We start from the raw sequence: 19747 nt of genomic DNA, 5'->3' as shown, positions 1-19747 counted from the left end.
CTGCTTTTTAAAAGGGAATTAATTTTAAAATGTACAAAGCATAAAAACAGTCACACTTGCCAAGTGTATGTTTTTAACCTTCAGAGGTTATCACTGTAAGAACTGGTAAGATACTTCCAAGCGCTCAGCCAAGAGCTGAGCACGGAGCAGTTTCCTCACGTGGACAGAAATGCATGAATGAAAGATCATTCTGCCCAAGTCCCTATCCATGTTGGAATCCCTTCTGCAAAACCCTAGCTCCTATTTGAAAAGTTCTAGCATCAAAATGTCATTTCTTCACAAGGTGATGCATTCCACTTTCTGTCAACTCTCATGATTAGAACATTCTTCCTCTGAAATATTGTTTCTGTCCCTATAGGTTATTGCTGGAATGGTGGTGGTTTGGGGAACTCTTTTTTGGTGAGATGGTGAAGTGGGAAGGTAAGAAGCTAAATTATCAATAGTTGCCCTTGCTCTATTTAATCTGGAAATCACCAGATAGATTATTAGTGGATTATAAACAAACAAATAGACCACTGGCAGATTTGTAGATCAATGTCTTAATGTGAGGTTGATAGGATTTTTAAAGGTTGTGATGGGTGATAAAGATCAAGTCAGAAAATTATGGGAACATGCTATAAAAACCATAAAGTACTCCATATACAGATGTAAGGAGGTGGCATTCCTGTCACCACAAAACTAGTGGATTAGGCCTATATGCAATGTATGGTGGCTTCAAGGAGGAAGACGGGTAAATATGAGGTGGATGAACCCAGAAGGTAGGTTGAAGTTATAGCTAAACAGCTGTAGACGTCTAGCAGGAGACAAGCCTAACCTACCCGTTGAAATCCGTTGAACTCTATTGAACTATACACACAGGTTGACATTAGCTTTGTAGATGGCTTTGGATGGGCTTATTAAAACTGTGTGTGATACAAAGCTGGAAGGGAGTGCAAATTCAGTAGAATTTGGAGGAAGAGTTGAGCCAATGCAGGGACAAATGTTTCTGACAAATGACAAGATGCAATTTGATAGAGATAACTGTAAACCTGTGTTCAGTTCTGAGTTCAGTGTGGGGCGTGCCTGGCTTGACAGCTGTTTGCATATAAAGGATCTGGGCATTTCGGATATGCACAACCTCAGTTGTCCTGGCCGTGTGATTCAACTGTTAAGAATGTCAGCCAATTATTAATGCATTACAATATAATGCATTACATGGTGTGGTGTCAGAGATCACAAAACAACAGTCTGTGGAACAAATCTAGCCTCCAGACAGGTTTTGTTTGGCTTTCTAGCACTGACTTGCAAGTGTTTAAAATTTTTTTAATCATTTGCCTGCATATTGGGAGGTTTTACTGAAATGCCTAGATTTCAAGTTTCTAATGAAAAATTAGAAGACTTGGCCATCTTGGGCCCTTATTCCCACATGGCAACATTGGCTGCCCCCTTTGGATGGGCAGGTGATCTTTCGTTTGCTGTGGTCCTACCACTCTCCATTAATCCTTGCAGAGGTGGGTACCAGCTGCTTGCTTTGCTGTTTTCTTAACCCCTGACTCATTCCTCTCATTTGTGACCTACGTTGACTGTGTGGATCAAGGTAGGGAATACTCATGTTGAAGTCAGCCTGAGGGCTGTGATCTGTGTGAACACAGCCCACTTAAAATTCAACAAAACAAAACCCCAGTTCTTTGTTATGGAAAATTTCAAACATACCCGAAGTAGAGAAAATAGTATATTTAACCACCCTGTATCCATCCGTCACTACTTTCAAGAATTGTCAACGTTATTTCATCTATCTCGTTCCCACAACATTCTCCCCTACCCTAGCACTGTCACCAGAATATTTTAAAGGAAACCCCAGCTATGGTTTAATTTAACTTGTAAATACCTCAGTATGTATACCCAACAGGTAACCACTTTTAAAAAGAGCATAACCATCGTACCATTAGTACACCTAACAAGAGTAATAATAGAAACTCTGCATCATCTAACACCTCGTCTGTGTTCAAATGTCCACACTTATCTCTGAAAGATATTTTTATGGTTGGTTTGTTTGAATCCAGATCCAAACAAGGTCCATACATTACATTCGATCAATATATCTTTTAAATTTCCTACCAATTACCCACTCCCTTTTTTGATATTTATTGATCTATAGAATTTCCCACAGAATTTGGCTAATTCCATCCTCAAGGAATCCTTTCACAAGTTCTTCAGTCCCCCCTGACAGTTAGATCTAGAAGCTTGGTAGTATTAAGGTTCAATTTTTTTCTTTTTGCAAAAATAGATTGTAGGTGGTACTATATACTATTGTTATCACAAGAGAGAAAGTACATAATGTCTGGTTGTTCCACTTTTACTGAGGTTAATTTTATTGGTGATTTCAGATGTGGTCAGCCTGGTCCATCCATTATAAAATGCCACATCAGCCTCTAACCTAATGGTTTTAGCATCTGTTGATGTTCCTTGTCTAGATTTATTATTGTATTAAGGATCACTCAACAATGGTTTTCTAATTCAATTATTCCTTCTGTATTTATAACTGTCATTCTTTAAAACCCCCTTTTTCCATCGACTGTTTGGTTTTCCTAAAGCACAATTCACTAGAAAAGACCAGGTAATATTCCTGGACTGTTTTCCTTTTTCTGCTAGTCTTTACAATAATGAATTGATGCTCTAACAACTCCCAAAGGTGACCAGTTAGTTTTTGTTTATTTTACAGCTTTTTTAAAAAAGTATTTGACATACAATGAACTGCCTGAATGATGCTGAGTAGCTTTTCTAGTGCTGTTAGATATTCAGATATCTTCTTTGGTGAATTGTCCATTCAAATCTTTTGTCTGTTTTTTATTGGGTTGTTTGTCTTTTCGTTATTGAGTTATAAGAGTTTTTGTCTATTCTAGATATAATTCCTATGTTGGATATATGTTTTGTAAATAATTTCTCCCAGTTTGTGGTTTGAATTTTCATTTTCTTAATGGTGTCTGTTGAAAAGCAAACTTTTAAATTTTGATAAAGTTCAATTTATACAATTTTTTTCCATTATGGATGGTACTTTTGGTGTTATATCTAAGAAATTTTTTTTTTTTTTTTTAATTTTATTTTATTTTATTTATTTATTTATGGCTGTGCTGGGTCTTCGTTTCTGTGCGAGGGCTTTCTCTAGTTGCGGCAAGTGGGGGCCACTCTTCATCGCGGTGCGCGGGCCTCTCACTATCGCGGCCTCTCTTGTTGCGGAGCACAAGCTCCAGATGCGCAGGCTCAGTAGTTGTGGCTCACGGGCCTAGTCGCTCCGCGGCATGTGGGATCTTCCCAGACCAGGGCTCGAACCCGTGTCCCCTGCATTGGCAGGCAGATTCTCAACCACTGCGCCACCAGGGAAGCCCCTCTAAGAAATTTTTGCCTAACCCAAAGTCACCAAGATTTTATTCTATGTTTTAGCTCTTACATTTAGGAGTTAACTTTTGTATATCATGTGAGTTAGAGGTCTAAATTTTTCTTTTTTTGTATATGGATATCCAATTCTGGCACCATTTGTTGAAAAGCCTATCCTTTCCTGATTGAATTGCCTTGACACATTGTCAAAAATGAATTGACCTTAGCTGTGTTGGTCTTTTGTTGGACTCTCATTCTATTCTATTGAGCTATATGTCAGTGTGGTGTTATGTGTGGATGACTATAATCATATAATTTATATGAATCATGATTCAGTTATATGATTATAGTCATCCACACATAACGCTATATATATATGTATATATATAAATAAACTTTGGGGTCAGTTTGCCAATTTCTATGAAAATATCCTGGGATTTTTACAAGAATTCTGTTGAATGTATTGATCAATTTGAGGAGAATTGCCTCCTTAACAATATTGACTCTTCTAATTCTATAAGCAAGTTATACATGTCTCCACTTATTTAGGGCTTTAATTTCTTTAAGCAATGTTTTGTTGTTTTCAGTATTGAAATGCTGTATTATTTCTTCCTTAAATATTTGGCAGGATTCACTGGTGAAGCACTGTGGGCCTGCAGTTTTCTTTGTAGGAAGTTTTCTCTTTAAAACCCTACAAATTCAATTTCTTTAATAGATTTGGGGGCTGTGCAGGTTACATATTTATTCTTGAGTGAGCTTTGGTATTTTGTGTCTTTCAAGAAATTTGTGTATTTCATTAAAGTTGTTGAATTTATTGGCATAAAGTTATTCATAATGTTCCCTTCTTGTCTTTAGGATCTGTAGTGCTGTCCCCTCTAATTTCTGATATTGGTAATTTATGGTTTCCCCGCCCCACCCCCATCAGTCTCAGAAGATGTTTTCCACTTTTATTTATCTTTTCAAATATCCAGTTTTGGGTTTCATTGGTTTTTCTTTATTGTCTTCCTGCTTTTCATCTGATTCTGATGCACTGGAAGAGAATGTATACTGTGCTGTTGCTGGGCAGTGTGTTCTGTCAATGTCAATTATGTCAAGTTGGTTTATAGGGCTCTTCAAGCCTTCTATACCTTTGATTTTTCTGCCTGCTTGTTCTGTCTGTCACTGAGAGAAGGGCATGAAAAGAACCAACTGCAATGATAGGTTTTTCTATCTTTTAGTTCTATCTTTTCCTCCTTCATGTTGCTGGAAGCTCTGTTATTGGCTGTATACATGTTTAGGACTGTCATGTTCTCTTTTTTAAAAAAATGTATTTATTTTTATTTATTTATTTATTTTTGGCTGTGTTGGGTCTTCGTTGCTGCGGGTGGGCTTCCTCTAGTTGCGGCGAGCAGGGGCTACTCTTCGTTGCGGTGCGTGGGCTTCTCATTGCAGTGGCTTCTTTTGTTGCAGAGCACGAGCTCTAGGCATGTGGGCTTCAGTAGTTGTGGCACACGGGCTTAGTTGCTCTGCGGCATGTGGGATCTTCCCAGACCAGGGCTCTAACCTGTGTCCTCTGCATTGGCAGGTGGATTCTTAACCACTGAGCCACCAGGGAAGTCCAGGACTGTTATGTTCTCTTGATTCACTGACCCTGTTACCATTGTTGGTGCTTGATTTGTCCCATGTTTGGCCAGGGGAAGTCCCATTAAGTTGGCTCCTGGGTATTTTTGACGTAATCTTAAATCTGAAATATGATATGCTCCTGGCATGACAGGATATTTCAAAATGTATTTTGTACTTGTCTTCCTTTAATCCCAGAGTTGGCCGTTTCTCCCAGCTGGTTCTTTTTGGTGGGAAATGTTATTTAGGAGACCACAATCTGTGTGCTAGAGTTCCTTACTGCTACTCTATGGTTGTCATATTTTCAAGCCTTTTCAGTGGACTGAACTAGGAAATGCATATTTTTTTTAAAAAGAGAAAACATAAAGAGAAAAAATAAAGCCTGAGTTTATAGTGATATTTCCAATTCAAGTGTAAGATTACAGAATTTATAACCTTCAATTTTATATTTGGATTTCTTTTCTCTTGCTCTAAAAATATTAGTTCTTTACAACTCTTACATAATTACTTAATTATTTATTTGCTTTATCCTACTATATACATAATAGTTTAAAAATCATATTATCAATATTATTTCTAATAAGATTATTGATTACAGTTTAAGATTTCTTTGTGATTTCTTTTGTCCTTAGTTTATATTCAAAATGCAGTATTTGAAGTATTGTGTTTTAAAGTCAAAGTAATTTTTCTGTGTATGGCTGTGCTATCAACTTGATACACAGTGAATGCCATTTGGTTAAGCTTGTTTTACATTTTTAGGAATTCCTTTTTGATTTATTTATCTAAAATATTTACATGCTTCCCAAGTCAAAACTATAAAACAAGGTTTATTCCTAGAAGTCCAGCTTCTATACTTGTCCCCTAATCCTATTTCCTCTTTCTCTACATAGGTAATGATTTAAAAATTACTTTCTTGACTTATCTTTCCATTGTTTTGTCTTAAAAAATATAAGCAAAGATACACTTATGTTTGTATTCCACTTCCTCTCCTTCATTTTCAAAAGCTCTTCTATTCCTTGCTGGTTTAACTAACAGAATATTCTGATTATTTCAATGTTGTAGATAGGACTCTTCCTCACTCCTTATCCCAGCTGCATAGTATTCTGTTCTTGTGGATGTGCCACTGTTTATTCAGCCAGTCCTCTGCTGATGAACAGTTGGATTGTTTTCAGTCTTCTGGTTTTGTAGATGGTGCTGCAATGAAGAGATTTATTTGGTCACACTGTTTTGAATATTTTGCTATTATATCTTTGAGATAGATTCTATATGTGGGATTACTGGTCTGATGGATGGATAGCTATAAAATTTAAATATATATAATTATATATAATTTTGTATATAGTAATTTATATTATATATAAAATGTAATGTTATATATAACATATACATCAAATATATAATATATAATTATATATCCAAAATTTTCCAGATGTGCAAAACCATCTTTAAAGAGGGTTTCTGATGTGATGGTCCATGAGTGTGAGGCCTCTAGAATTCACATCACAGGAGCAATGGTTGAAGGGCCTCGGCTGACTGATGCTAGGTGGGGCGTGTCCATGTCTTCCAGTTCCAGGGAGGCACCACTGAATAGCTTTCCCCAGTGGATATTTAAGGAAGGGGCACTTACTGGAGGCTCTGACATAAGGCATGGCTGGCCGAGGAGCTCGGCTCACAGGGGTGCCCTGAAGAGAACCCAGGCTTAGAAAAGGCCCACGAGATTCCACACTCAGCCCTTCCTGGTGCTTCTGGCCCTTGGTCTCTGTCCTGCCGCCTTCAGCTTAACCCATTTCTGTTTTATCTTTTAGTATTGTAATGTTTGAAGTCATAATAAAAAATCTTCTTTTTATTTAACTGATTATTATTGTATTATCTGCATGTGTCCTAATTATTCTTATCTTTAAAAATATTTTGTTCTGTCTTAACCATTACATTCTTTTATTTTATTTATTTTAATTAATTAATTTTTGGCTGCATTGGGTCTTTGTTGCTGTGTGCAGGCTTTTCTCTAGTTGCGGCGAGCGGGGGCTCCTCTTCATTGCAGTGCGCAGCTTCTCATTGCAGTGGCTTCTCTTGGTGCGGAGCACAGGCTCTAGGCATGTGGGCTTCAGTAGTTGTGGCTGGTGGCTCCTAGAGAGCAGGCTCAGTAGTTGTGGCTTGCAGGCTCCAGAGCTCAAGCTCAGCAGTTGTGGCTCACGGGCTTAGTTGCTCCGCGGCATGTGGGATCTTCCTGGACCAGGGCTTGAACCCGTGTCCCTTGCATTGGCAGGCAGATTCTTAACCACTGTGCCACCAGGGAAGCCCCTTAACTGTTACATTCTTTTAAATACTCTGGTTAATGAGTTGATTCCTTCTCTTTAAAACTTTCATTACACCCTTCCCTCCATACCTAGTCTTTTCATTCATTTCCTCTTAGCCTTCTTTCCCTTTTTTCTTCTAAATTTATTTTTATCTTCTCCTATCTATTTTTTTCTTCTTTTTAACAAAAACTGTAAAACTGAATTCTCTTTAAGTGTTTCTATGCTCCTTGCTGTCTGGTGGGCCCCTTGGGAGCAGAGGCAGGGAGCTGGGGTTGAGTTCATGCTGTGGGGGGAGCCTGGTGGGGTGAGGATCGTTCGCCTCTTCTGTTGGTTTCCTGCCTTTCCCCACAGAGTCCTTGACAGCCCCTGACCTTAGTGATCCAGATGCCCCTCTTACTTCCCATAACACTAAGCCATCCGTGATGACTACAGCTGAAACTCCAAGGAATATGGATCCCAGAGAAGAGCGGGCTGAAGAGGGTTATATGACTGGCTTTCAGATATTCATGAAAGGAGTAGACATATTCAGTCTTGACCTAGAGGGAAGAACATGAACTTAGAACTACAGCCCATGGCGACTTCCCTGGTGGCCCAGTGGTTAAGACTCCACGCTCCCTATGCAGGGGGCCTGGGTTTCATCCCTGGTCAGGGAACTAGATCCTGAATGCCGCAACGAAGACCTGGGGCAGCCAAATTAATAAATAAGTAAATATTAAAAAACAAACCCAAAAAGCCCCCAAAAACTATAGCCCATGGGTGATGATGACAGGGAAGCAAATTTACTTTTAAAATGACTAGCAGTGTTGAGAAATGGGATGGGTTGACTGGTGAAGGAGTGTGTTTCCCAACTTTAAAAGTGATTGAGCCGAAGCTGTAATGTAATAGAAGAGAATCTTGCATTGGTTGGGGGGTTGGTGAGGCTTCTAAGCTCTCTTTTAACTCTACGATTCTTAGTTCTGTTTTCAGAAAAGAGACATTGTACAGTAGATTTTGTTATTATCTTCCCAGCTCCTATTTCCCCTTTCAGAGATGGGCATGTGACTCAAAACCTACCAGAGTCCTTCCATGGGATGTTTCTATCTTGAGCTATCTGGGAAGTCTTTTTTTCTTTCTGTTTAGAAACATAAAGAATATAAATCCAGAGCTTCCTGCAGCTCCCAGATATCTTTCTAGTTGAGCTATTTGGCCTGGGAGAACGAAGCCTACATTTAATGTGAAGCAGGGAGATAAAGAGGTCGGCAAGTGTTTGAGTCTCTGATTCTGAAAGTCTAGTTTCATTAGTTCTCTTTCTGTGGTTTGAATGTTCAAGCTAAAAAAGTGCCCCTTTGGGGCTTCCCTGGTGGCGCAGTGGTTAAGAATCCGCCTGCCAATGCAGGGGACACGGGTTCAAGCTGGGTTCAAGCCCTGGTACGGGAAGATCCCACATGCTGTGGAGCAACTAAGCCCATTCGCCACAACTACTGAGCCCGCGAGCCACAACTACTGAGCCTGCAAGCCACAACTACTGAAGCCCGTGCGCCTAGAGCCTATGCTCCGCAACAAGAGAAGCCACCACAATGAGAAGCCAGTGCGCTGCAACAAAGGGTAGCCCCCGCTAGCCACAACTCCCGTGCACAGCAACGAAGACCCAATGCAGCCAAAAATAAATAAATAAAATGAATAAATTTATATATATAAAAAAGTGCCCCTTTGCATTTGGCCAGTTAAGGGTTTCTCACTTGTAACCAAAAGGGGTCTTGACTTGTTCAACTGTTATTGTACAAAATATCATTTTACATTGATGACTGATTTTTCAAATTTCTTAATGAGAATTCCTTTAAGAAGGAAAAGGCAGTATCCAATCATTTAAACTATCAAACTGGCCTGGGGATAAAGTTAATAGATACTTCCCCATGCCTTTGTACAAAGCCCAGCCCTCTCCATCAGCACACTTGCCATCTCCACTTGAGTGACTCGTCCAAAGCACAACACTTGATTTTTTTTCCCCTCCCAAACCTGCTTCTCCCCTCGTCTTTCCCATCCCACAAATGGTCCTTTCGTCCATTCACCTGGACTCTAAGTGAAAAGCTTAGGTGGCAGCTTTCATGGTCCCCTTTTGCTCCCCCCTAGATCTAATCCATCATCAAGTCCCGAGTCTCCCTCCAGTATGTATCCTGGACCCTGCCCTTCTCTCCATCCACAGTTTCTGTCATCTCCTGCTTGGACTCTGCAGGAGCCTCTGAACTGACTCCCTGTCCCCACTTCTCATCCCTCTCTTGTCTCTTCTTCACACAGAAGCCCAAATGGGCCTTTAATAACACAAATCAGATCCTGTCATTTCCTTGCTTAAAACCACTGACAGCTTTCCATTGCATACAGAATAAAATGCACAGGCTGCAGTGGTCCAGAAGACCCTAGGTGTCTTCACCAGCCCCTGCCCGCTTCTCCAACCTCAGCTCCTGTCACTCTACCCCTGCTTACTATGCTCCAGCCACCCTAGTCTTTCTATTCCTTGTTTCTGCCTCAGGCCCTTTGTAACAGCCATTCCTTCTCCTGGAACATCTTTGCCCAAATCTTAGGGGGCTGGCTCCTTAATTTTCAGGGCTCAGTCAGATATCACCTCCTCAGGGGTACCTTTGGATATAGTTTAGTAGTATTTACTACTATCAAAAATTACTGGTTAGATAGCCTCATCCACCAGAGGGCAGACAGCAGAAGCAAGAAGAACTATAATCCTGCAGCCTGTGGAACAAAAACCACATTCACAGAAAGATAGACAAGATGAAAAGGCAGAGGGCTACGTACCAGATGAAGGAACAAGATAAAACCCGAGAAAAACAACTAAATGAAGTGGAGATAGGCAACCTTCCAGAAAAAGAATTCAGAATAATGATAGTGAAGATGATCCAGGACCTTGGAAAAAGAATGGAGGCAAAGATCGAGAAGATGCAAGAAATGTTTAACAAAGACCTAGAAGAATTAAAGAACAAACAAACAGAGATTAACAATACAATAACTGAAATGAAAACTACACTAGAAAGAATCAACAACAGAATAACTGAGGCAGAAGAACAGATAAGTGACCTGGAAGACAGAGTGGTGGAATTCACTGCTGCGGAACAGAATAAAGAAAAAAGAATGAAAAGAAATGAAGACAGCCTAAGAGACCTCTGGGACAACATTAAACGCAACAACATTCGCATTATAGGGGTCCCAGAAGGAGAAGAGAGAGAGAAAGGACCCAAGAAAATATTTGAAGAGATTATACTCGAAAACTTCCCTAACATGGGAAAGGAAATAGCCACCCAAGTCCAGGAAGCGCAGAGAGTCCCATACAGGATAAACCAAGGAGAAACACGCTGAGACACATAGTAATCAAACTGGCAAAAACTAAAGACAAAGAAAAATTATTGAAAGCAGCAAGGGAAAAACGACAAATAACATACAAGGGAACTCCCATAAGGTTAACAGCTGATTTCTCAGCAGAAGCTCTACAAGCCAGAAGGGAGTGGCATGATATACTTAAAATGATGAAAGGGAAGAACCTACAACCCAGATTACTCTACCTGGCAAGGATCTCATTCAGATTCGATGGAGAAATCAAAAGCTTTACAGACAAGCAAAAGCTAAGAGAATTCAGCACCACCAAACCAGCTCTACAACAAATGCTAAAGGAACTTCTCTAAGTGGGAAACACAAGAGAAGAAAAGGACCTACAAAAACAAACCCAAAACAATTAAGAAAATGGTCATAGGAACATACATATTGATAATTACCTTAAATGTGAATGGATTAAATGCTCCAACCAAAAGACACAGGCTTGCTGAATGGATACAAACACAAGACCCATCTATATGCTGTCTACAAGAGACCCACTTCAGACCTAGGGACACATACAGACTGAAAGTGAGGGGATGGGAAAAGATATTCCATGCAAATGGAAATCGAAAGCTGGAGTAGCAATACTCATATCAGATAAAATAGACTTTAAAATAAAGAATGTTACAAGAGTCAAGGAAGGACACTACATAATGATCAAGGGATCAATCCAAGAAGAAGATATAACAATTATAAATATATATGCACCCAACATAGGAGCACCTCAATACATAAGGCAACTGCTAACAGCTCTAAAAGAGGAAATTGACAGTAACACAATAATAGTGGGGGACTTTAACACCTCACTTACACCAATGGACAGATCATCCAAAATGAAAATATATAAGGAAACACAAGCTTTAAATGACACAATAGACCAGGTAGATTTAATTGATATTTATAGGACATTCCATCCGAAAACAGCAGATTACACTTTCTTCTCAAGTGCGCATGGAACATCCTCCAGGATAGATCACATCTTGGGTCACAAATCAAGCCTCAGTAAATTTAAGAAAATTGAAATCATATCAAGCATCTTTTGTGACCACAACGCTATGAGATTAGAAATGAATTACAGGGAAAAAAACGTAAAAAACACAAACACGTGGAGGCTAAACAATACGTTACTAAATAACCAAGAGATCACTGAAGAAATCAAAGAGGAAATCAAAAAATACCTAGAGACAAATGACAATGAAAACATGATGATCCAAAACCTATGGGATGCAGCAAAAGCAGTTCTAAGAGGGAAGTTTATAGCTATACAAGCCTGCCTCAAGAAACAAGAAAAATCTCAAATAAACAATCTAACCTTACACCTAAAGGAACTAGAGAAAGAACAAACAAAACCCAAAGTTAGCAGAAGGAAAGAAATCAAAGATCAGAGCAGAAAGAAATGAAATAGAAACAAAGAAAACAATAGCAAAGATCAATAAAACTAAAAGCTGGTTCTTTGAGAAGATAAACAAAATTGATAAACCAGTAGCCAGAGTTATCAAGAAAAAGAAGGAGAGGACTCAAATCAATAAAATTAGAAATGAAAAAGGAGAAGTTACAACAGACACTGCAGAAATACAAAGCATCCTAAGAGACTACTACAAGCAACTCTATGCCAATAAAATGGACGACCTGGAAGAAATGGACAAATTCTTAGAAAGGTATAACCTTCCAAGACTGAACCAGGAAGAAATAGAAAATATGAACAGACCAATCACAAGTAATGAAATTGAAACTGTGATTAAAAATCTTCCAACAAAAGTCCAGGACCAGCTGACTTCACAGGTGAATTCTATCAAACATTTAGAGAAGAGATACCACCCATCCTTCTCAAACTCTTCCAAAAAATTGCGGAGGAAGGAACATTCCCAAACTCATTCCATGAGGCCACCATCACCCTGATACCAAAACCACAGAAAGATACTACAAAAAAAGAAAATTACAGACCAATATCACTGATGAATATAGATGCACAAATCCTCAACAAGATACTAGCAAACAGAATCCAACAGCACATTAAAAGGATCTTACACCATGATCAAGTGGGATTTATCCCAGGGATGCAAGGATTCTTCAATATACGTAAATCAATCAATGTGATACACCATATTAACAAACTGAAGAATAAAAACCATATGATCATCTCAATAGATGCAGAAAAAACTTTTGACAAAATTTAACACCCATTTATGATAAAATCTCTCCAGAAAGTGGGCATAGAGGGAACCCACCTCAACATAATAAAGGCCATATACGACAAGCTCACAGCAAACATCATTCTCAATGGTGGAAAACTGAAACCATTTCCTCTAAGATCAGGAACAAGACAAGGATGTCTACTCTCAACACTATCATTCAACATAGTTTTGGAAGTCCTAGCTATGGCAATCAGAGAAGAAAAAGAAATAAAATGAATACAAATTGGAAAAGAAGAAGTAAAACTGTCAGTGTTTGCAGATGACATGACACTATACATAGAGAATCCTAAAGATGCCACCAGAAAACTACTAGAGCTAATCAATGAATTTTGTAAAGTTGCAGGACACAAAATTAATGCACAGAAATCTCTTGCATTCCTATACACTAATGATGAAAAATCTGAAAGAGAAATTAAGGAAACACTCCCATTTACCATTGCAAAAAGAAGAATAAAATACCTAGGAATAAACCTAGCTAGGGAGACAAAAGACCTGTATGCAGAAAACTATAAGACACTGATGAAAGAAATTAAAGATGATAGAAACAGATGGAGAGATATACCATGTTCTTGGAATAGAAGAATCAATATTGTGAAAATGACTATACTACGCAAAGCAATCTACAGATTCAGTGCAATCCCTATCAAATTACCAATGGCATTTTTTATGGAACTAGAACAAAAAAATCTTAAAATTTATATGGAGACACAAAAGACCCTGAATAGCCAAAGCAGTCTTGAGGGAAAAAAACGGAGCTGGAGGAATCAGACTCCCTGACTTCAGACTATACTACAAAGCTACAGTAATCAAGACAATATGGTAGTGGCACAAAAACAGAAACGTAGATCAATGGAACAAGATAGAAAGCCCAGAGATAAACCCACGCACCTATGGTCAACTAATCTATGACAAAGGAGGCAAGGATATACAATGGAGAAAAGACAGTCTCTTCAATAAGTGGTGCTGGGAAAACTGGACAGCTACATGTAAACGAATGAAATTAGAAAACTCCCTAACACCATACACAAAAATAAACTCAAAATGGATTAGAGACCTAAATGTAAGACTGGACACTATAAAACTCTTAGAGGAAAACATAGGAAGAACACTGACATAAACCACCACAAGATGTTTTTTGATCCACCTCCTAGAGTAATGGAAATAAAAACAAAAATAAACAAATGGGACCTAATGAAACTTCAAAGCTTTTGCACAGCAGAGGAAACCATCAACAAGACGAAAAGACAACCCTCAGAATGGGAGAAAGTATTTGCAAACGAATCAACGGACAAAGGATTAATCTCCAAAATATACAAACAGCTCATGCAGCTCAATATTAAAAAACAAACAACCCAACCCAAAGATGGGCAGAAGACCTAAACAGACATTTCTCCAAAGAAGACATACAGATGGCCAAGAAACACATGAAAAGCTGCTCAACATCACTAATTATTAGAGAAATGCAAATCAAAACTACAATGAGGTATCACCTCACACCAGTTAGAATGGGCATCATCAGAAAATCTACAAACAATAAATGCTGGAGAGGGTGTGGAGAAAGGGGAACCCTCTTGCACTGTTGGTGGGAATGTAAATTGATACAGCCACTATGGAGAGCAGTATGGAGGTTCCTTAAAAAACTAAAAATAGAATTACCATATGATCCAGCAATCCCACTACTGGGCATATACCCAGAGAAAACCATAATACAAAAAGACACATGCACCCCAATGTTCACTGCAGCACTATTTACAATAGCCAGGTCATGGAAGCAACCTAAATGCCCATTGACAGACAAATGGATAAAGAAGATGTGGTACATACATACAGTGGAATATTACCCAGCCATAAAAAGGAACGAAACTGGGTCATTTATAAAGACGTGGATGGATACAGAGTGAAGTACGTCAGAAAGAGAAAAACAAATTTCGTACATTAACGCATATATGTGGAACCTAGAAAAATGGTACAGATGAACTGGTTTGCAGGGCAGAAATTGAGAGACAGAAGTAGAGAACAAACGTGTGGACACCAAGGGGGGAAAGCGGCGGGGCGGTGGGGTGGTGTGATGAATTGGGAGATTGGGATTGACATGTATACACTGATGTGTATAAAACTGATGACTAATAAGGACCTGTTGTATAAAAAAATAAATAAAATTTAATTAAAAAATTTAAAAAAATTTACTGTGTTTATATAAGTGGCAGTTGCTTATCTCCCACCATTAGAATATTAATTCCTCCTGTGCTGAGCTAATAGGCACTCAACAAATAATGAATGAATGAGTGGAAGATAACAGAGGAGCAACACATGGGTGCAAACGCTAAAGCTGAGTGGAGAACGTGGGCCTCGTTGCTGCTGGTTTACTTTGCAGATTCTGGTCTGGAGCCTGGTTTTTACAGAGTTCTCTGGAGTCTTTCCAAGGTGTGTGCCGTGCCTCAGGTGGCTTCCCATCTAGTTGAAGAGTAGTGTTCCCACCAGAAGCTGAAGAGAAAGCACAGAGAGTAGGGGCAGTGACTTGGTGTTTATAATAATCACCTAGGGAATGTTACAACGCAGATTCCTGGGCTACAGCCCGCAATTCTGTGAAGCCCTAGAACCGGACTTTGTAGAAAGATAAGGACTAGGTGACCAATGCATCCAAGCTGGCCTGGGACACCCCAGTTTTAGCACCAAAGGTCTCTCACTTCCTGAAAATCCCTCAGTCCCTGGCAAACAAGGTGGGTTGGTCACCCTCAACTGAAGGTGTTCAGAGAGGCAAATAGCAGTTAGTGGAGTAGCTTGGAATGGCTTCTTGGAGGAGCTGAGATAGAAACATTTCCCATCCTAGACTTTGGGTGTTGGCTATCCCCTTGGCCCTGCCTTTGGGTAAGTCTAGGTTTCCCAGGCACCGAGCTCAGACAGAAGGGAAAGGAAACCATTATTTCTTGAACACTTGCAATGAGCCAGTGGTTGCTGTAGGACCTTTATTACCTAATCTATTCCTCAGCAGCCTTTTTATTGCTCCCATTTTAGAGGCAGGGCACTGAGGCTCATGAGGTTATGTAATTGCCTGAGCTCAGACATACACCAACCAGAGGAGAAGGGAGTGATCCACTCCACCTGACACAGAAGCCCAGGCCCTTTCTGTGTGGTTTGCTATGTGTATGGGGCTGTGTGTGTCAGGGATGTGGCTGGGACCTCAGCTTGACAGTCATCCATCAGCCCTCAGGATGGGGATCTCCTGGGATCTAGGGAAGACCCCCAGTGACTAGACAGTGAAATAGTTAAGGAAGAGGCATCCAGGAGGTGTCGTCTGTCTTTGGGCAGGCTCTGGCCTAGTTGCGCAGATGGCCCTGTACACCAGGTGGCGCTGTGGCTCTGCCGTAAGGGGCTCCCCCTAGGAGTGGAGCCCAAGCAGGGCCAGCCACAAGACCAGCCACAGGACCAGCCACAGGTCCAGCCACTGAGCCTTGTTTTATCTGCAGCCTGCAGGGCAACCTGGGGCCTGTCCAGAGCTTTCTGCCTTTCCCAGACTCTGGCAGGCCAAGAAGAGAGAGGGGAGAGAGGGGCAGGAGGTCTGGAGAGGAGGAGGCTTGGGCCAATGCAGAGTCCTGGCAGTGAGGGTGACAGTTGAGTGCCGCTGTCAGGAGGAGGGGCAGGGACTTCTGTCCCAGGACTAATGGGACACTGGCGCAAATCATCTCCCAGTGTGCATGAGACACATAGGGAAAAGTGGACTTGCTCCCTCATGGTGGGTGCGGGGTTTGGGGCTTGGGCAGAGAAGAGGTGCTTTTCCTATCCTACAGACTGTTTTGTCCAGTGAAGGTCTGGGCTCGTGGGGAGGGATGGCCTCCAGTCATCTGCCTGTCAGCCCCGTGCTGTAGCCAGGGCACAGAAAAGGTCCCCATCCGCCCTCTGGCTGCACCTGCCATTTGGGAAAACGACTCCTAGGATGCTGGCCTTTGGGAGCTGGATCTCTTATCACCTGTTTCCTATATAAGGACTCATCCAGGGCTCTACCCCAGGGCTCAGGCCTTTTCGAGATTGTCGTCAAAAAACAACATCACCGCGACAAACTTTTAACTTTTTTTTTTTATAAATTTATTTATTTATTGGCTGAGTTGGGTCTTTGTTGCTGCACACGGGCTTTCTCCAGTTGTGGCGAGCGGGGGCTACTCTTCGTCGTGGTGCGCGGGCTTCTCATTGCAGTGGCTTCTCTTGTTGCAGAGCACGGGCTCTAGGTGCACAGGCTTCAGTAGCTGGGGCACGTGGGCTCAGTAGTTGTGGCTCGCGGGCTTAGTTGCTCCGTGGCATGTGGGATCTTCCCGGACCAGGGATCGAACCCGTGTTCCCTGAATTGGCAGGCCAATTCTTAACCACTGTGCCACCAGAGAAGCCCCTTAACTCTTCCTTAACGCCCATACCAGTGCCAGAAAGCCGTGATTTGCTATGTATCAGCTGCTTAACAGTGGGCTTGGCCTGCAGGGTTGATGTCAGAACCTAAAATAATGTCCGCCCTCAATGGCTACAGCTTTCCTCCTGCTCCTTAATGCTTCCCCGAGTGGGTGGCCTGTCAGGCCCTCCTCAGCCCCTCAGCATGCCTGAGTCAAGCAAAGCCCATCTGAGAGCAGATTGTGAGGGTGGGGAAAGAGAGGGAGGGAGGGTGCAGGGGGGCTTTGGGAAAGAGGGGTGCTCGGAGCGGGACAGGGGAGCAGAAAGCAGAGGGTGAGGCTGCTAGAGACAAACTTAGTCACTTTCACAGTTCTGCCTTTCTGTGCTGTCTGGGCTGAGGGCTGGGACAGAAGTGCCCTTAGGAATTTTTTTTTTTTTTTTTGGCCATGCTGCACAGCTTGTGGGATTTTAGTTCCCTGACCAGGGATTGAACCCAGGCCCCGACAGTGAAAGCAGAGAGTCCTAACCACTGGACCGCCAGGGAATTCCCAGGATTTTTTTTTAATATTAAATTTTCATTCATCAACTGTTCACATAGACTCAATTAAAATATTTTGTCTGATTTATCTTTAAAATGCCATCTGTTTCTTTTTTAGTCAGTAGGTAATACACTCAAAGTTTCAAAATTCAAAGAGTTCAAAATAAGTAAACTTTTCCTTTAATATATAAAAGCACAACCTAATGTTCCCAACAAAAAACAGCAAGGACATTAAGAGACGTAGGTGGAAGAAATATGTTAAGGGTATAGAAAACTTCCTCTGAGGCCTTTTTAAAAAATTTTATTTACTTATTTATTTATTTATGGCTGTGTTGGGTCTTCGTTTCTGTGCGAGGGCTTTCTCTAGTTGCGGCGAGTGGGGGCCACTCTTCATCGCGGTGCGCGGGCCTCTCACTATCGCGGCCTCTCTTGTTGCGGAGCACAGGCTCCGGACGCGCAGGCTCAGTAATAGTGGCTCATGGGCCTAGTTGCTCCGCGGCATGTGGGATCTTCCTAGACCAGGGCTCGAACCCGTGTCCCCTGCATTGGCAGGCAGATTCTCAACCACTGTGCCACCAGGGAAGCCCGGCAGGTGGATTCTTAACCACTGCGCCACCAGGGAAGCCCCTCTGAGGCCTTTCATTTTGAGATGTTTTTGATGTACAGAAGTTCCAACGTTTTAAGCCATGTCTTTCCCTGTACGATCTCTTCTTTGCCCGGAAAGTCATTGCCTATCCTGAGATCAGTTCAATAGTCTTTTTCTTCAGTTGTGTTTCCATGGCTTCATAATTTGCCCTCTAAGCCACCTCAGAGAAGTTTCTATTAGTGCTGTGGTTTTGAGATGGAGCCACGGGCTGGTGTGGCTACCTGAGGGTGGTGCCTTTGAAGGCCATTTGGGCTCAGACTCCAGCCCTGGCTCTGAACCGTACACCCTCTCCCCACATGACAGTTATTCACAGCAGGACAAGGCTGAGAGGGGCTAAGTGTCCTTCTTGCTGGAAAAGAGGGCCTGGGGAAACTGACCCTGCCGTGGGGACCTGGGACGTGGTAGGGCCAACTCTGTTCACAGTCTGGGTGCCTTTGTCAGCTGGTCTGAGATACAAGTGTCGCAGGGCCTAGGGAGGCCAAGTGTGGGCGATTCTGGTGGACAGCCTGTGACTTGGGGAGTCCTGCCCACCAGCCACAGGGCAGAGCTGGGATCCAGATCCTAGAGACTGGGGAACCAGGGAGGCCATAAGACTGAGAACTCTGAAGAGGACCATGCAGGTGGGATGGGCCCTCTGAGATATGGAGGAGCCCAATCAGTCAGGACAGGCGTTGGTCCCGGCAGCCAGCCTGCTCTGTGGCATTTCAGAAGATGGCACCAGAGCAGCTGAAATGATCTGTGTGCTAATGTGTGTGTGAATCCTTAGAAAACATATCACTGTGGACATATATCAGGCCCTGAGCTACTACAGGGTCATTATTACTGCCTGGTGCCTTAGTCCCAGCAGCAAGATGTAGATGCCCCCCTTCCCTCACACCATCTCCCTGGATGTTGGGGGTGACCCTATCAACCTTGTTCCTAAGGGGGCCCCCTCTCGTTTCCCAGGACACCCTAGTCTGACCACGGAGTTGGGAACTCAGTTCTTGGCCAGGAGGCTTGAGATTAAATGTTGCCTTCAAGCCATCCTCAGTCATGTGATGTCAGAGAACATTCTGCTCTTTCTTGAGTATCAGTTTACTCATCCATAAAATGGGACGAATGATATTGCTCCAACCAGCAAACCAGATGACCAAATGGAGGAATAGGTGAGACACTGTTCTGGAAAACGGAAAACGAATCATTCGAGGGCAGGATTCTGAGGTGGTCCACCCTGGGCCAGTGGAACGTGGTTCCCCAGCTGGGCTGTCTCTCCCCAGGGCTCCAGTAGGTGGCAGCATCGCCCTCTGCATGGGCTGCTCTCCACCCCCGCCCCTCCTCCCAGACACCTTGGACCTCACTCAATTCACACCCCACATTCCCACCTCCCGGGGGAAGGAGGAGGGATCGG

General features: G+C 42.0%; 1 long non-coding RNA gene across 1 annotated transcript in view; it reads left to right on the top strand.

The window, feature by feature from the left end:
* The window catches only part of LOC118905672, a 207812-nt gene that overhangs the window by 2818 nt on the left and 185247 nt on the right, over window positions 1-19747 (top strand). The window contains exon 2 of the long non-coding RNA XR_005022311.1: window positions 359-420. This is a non-coding gene — a long non-coding RNA (uncharacterized LOC118905672). The remainder of the gene's footprint in view (window positions 1-358; window positions 421-19747) is intronic.

The sequence above is a fragment of the Balaenoptera musculus genome, chromosome 13 (genome assembly GCF_009873245.2).
Source record: "Balaenoptera musculus isolate JJ_BM4_2016_0621 chromosome 13, mBalMus1.pri.v3, whole genome shotgun sequence".
NCBI classification, from domain to species: domain Eukaryota; kingdom Metazoa; phylum Chordata; class Mammalia; order Artiodactyla; family Balaenopteridae; genus Balaenoptera; species Balaenoptera musculus.
Note: the sequence above shows the minus strand (reverse complement) of the source record. Positions and strands in the feature narration are given on the sequence as shown.